This window comes from Lactuca sativa, chromosome 9 (assembly GCF_002870075.4).
Source record: "Lactuca sativa cultivar Salinas chromosome 9, Lsat_Salinas_v11, whole genome shotgun sequence".
Classification (NCBI taxonomy): domain Eukaryota; kingdom Viridiplantae; phylum Streptophyta; class Magnoliopsida; order Asterales; family Asteraceae; genus Lactuca; species Lactuca sativa.
The window spans coordinates 119,585,152-119,587,679 of record NC_056631.2 but is presented as its reverse complement, the minus strand read 5'-3'; the positions used below and the strand labels follow the sequence as shown (position 1 = coordinate 119,587,679).

The following is a 2,528-nucleotide window of genomic DNA, read 5'->3' as shown; positions in this document are numbered from 1 at the left end:
GTAGGATGATGATATGTTATGTGATCTTTTTGATCGGTTTGTTGACTGTGAATTGTTATATGATTGTATGTTTAAGTGCACATGGTTGTTTGGACTGGAGTTGGGTTGAGGCGGATCCTGCTTTATGTTGTAGGCCAAGATACCCAAGGCGGACTGGTTGTCCCGAAGGCCCAGCGAGCGGTCCGGATAGGCTGTAGGCCCCAAGAGGGCGGAACAGACGTGCCGAGGCTCGGAGAGTGGACCAAGCCGACTGAAGGCCCGGTGCGGGCGGACCGGTAAATTTTGTTTTCTTGATTTGATACCATGTAAAATTTGTTTTTTTTCTTGATTTAACATATGTAAATACAATGGGTTACAGAAAATTGACCCCTGTAATATTGCAAAGAATGATCACACTATTTTGGAAGGGATCAAGTTAATTCAACGATATATATGACTAAAAATACACGAGAGAAGATTATTTGGCTTCCTTCACATTCTTTCCAAAGTTGATTTCTCATCTGATGAACATAAAATGATATGCAAGAAAACTCAGATTCCCAGAAATAGAGTAAATTACTGAAATCGTCACTATGGTTTGGTCAAAATTGCACGTTTGGTTCCTAACTTTTTTATTTTACACTCGGATCGTCCCTGTGGTTTGATTTTGTTGCGTTTTTTGTCCCTTTCATACATAAAGTTAGGGACCAAACGTGCAATTTTGACCAAACTATAAGGACGAAAAACGCAACAAAATCAAACCACAGAGTGCAAAGAAAAAGTTAAGGACCAAAACTACATTTTTGACCAAACCATAGGAACGATTTCAGTAATTTAGTCCCAAAAATATTATTACCACACAAAATTACAAGAAATGAGGAGATGGGAAGGCAACGGAAGTAACCTTCTTTTTATACAAACAAGAGTACCCTCTAACTACATATTGAGAGATAATCCTCTATCAAAAAATATAGAGGCTAGCATCAGATAATCTTTGAAAGGGTATAGCTATTAGCGGTTTCCTTTTCTTAGTCACAAGTCCGAACTCATCAGAAAGCACAAACTCTTCATTTTCTGGTAAGCTCCAGTCAAACGAGTGCAATAGCGATGCTAATATACACATCAACATCTTCTCCCCAAGTGGGATTCCTGGGCATATTCTTCTCCCAGATCCAAATGGTAAAAACTTGAAATTATTTCCATGGTAATCCCATTTGTCGATCAAGAATCTCTCAGGCTTGAACTCCAATGGATTGCTCCAGTTCTTCGGATCCCGATGGATTGCCCAAACATTCATATAGACGATAGTACCCTTCGGAATGGTGTATCCGGCAACAGTGCATAATTTTGATCGAACGCGATAGCATCGGGAAAAAATCAGATATATTTGGGGCTGCCACTAACTTCATAATTTTGATCTCAACTTCTCGGAAGCCATCTCCAATAGTGCTAGAATCGTTCCCATCACCAGATTTGCTACAACCCCATAACATACTTGTCACAACATTAACCTCAGTCTTGAAAGCAATTTCATTGATATTGATCTTTGTCCCGAGCTTATTGTAAACTTCTTTCACCAACCTTCTCACTTCATCTGGTCGGAAACTCTGACAAGATTTGAGATTTGGATTGCTAAGAACCTGGGTTGATAAAATCTTTCACATGTTACGCCAGTGCGTGTTGCTATTGGACCATGCAATATCATTGCCACCATAACTGATGGTTAGTGCTACTAACGGAGGACTACGGTTCGCCATGGTCTGGTCTAGGTCACGAGTCCAGACCTTTACTAGGCGCATGGAGTTTACCACAACATGAAGCTTTCTTCCGAGCTGGAGACTGAAGATGGGGCCATAACGGTGAGCCACCTCCGTGAACCTTTCTAGCAAGTTGGAGCCGATAAAGGGGAGATACCCTACAAGTGGTAAGCCATAGGGACCGGATGGGAAGGGTGGTATGTGTTTTCTGGAATTATACGATATCCATTTGTACCATAGAAGTAGTAGTGTGGGAACCGAAATGGTGAGAACTGTGCGGGCGAGCTTGTCTAGCTCATTGTCGACCTCCCACCACCATAACAACAAGGTGTTCATCGTTAGATAAATCTTATATCCAATTTCTGGTATCATTTATGCTACAAATTGATCGGCAACTTATGAGGAAGCCTGCTTGTTATATAGCAGGATTAGTTGATTTTGCACGGCGGACATTCCGCGAGGATATGTCAACGCATGCAGTTATGTGGTTGTGCTTCGGCTAACCCTAATATTTTATGAAGTATTTTTTTTTTTTGCTAACAGTCAAACGTGTTAAAATAAAACATATTTAAATATTTATTTAAGAGTCAGAATTTTTTTATCAATGAGCTCCAAATCCTTTAAATGTCAATGTGATATATAATAATGGTTGAGTTTTATCTGTTTGTCACCTCCCTCAAGTGACATTGAATTCTTCATTATGATACTTTTAGATGTATGATGTGACACGTTCTACATGATATAATGTGTGGACGAAGATGATGCATTTTAAGGAACGGTATAAACACTTAA

The 2,528-nt window shown here is 39.8% G+C and overlaps 1 pseudogene; it reads right to left on the bottom strand.

Moving 5' to 3' along the window:
• Positions 1-1,211: 1,211 nt before the first annotated feature.
• On the bottom strand, positions 1,212-2,108 carry LOC111915560 (cytochrome P450 76T24-like; annotated as a pseudogene).
• Between the last annotated feature and the right edge of the window lie 420 nt (positions 2,109-2,528).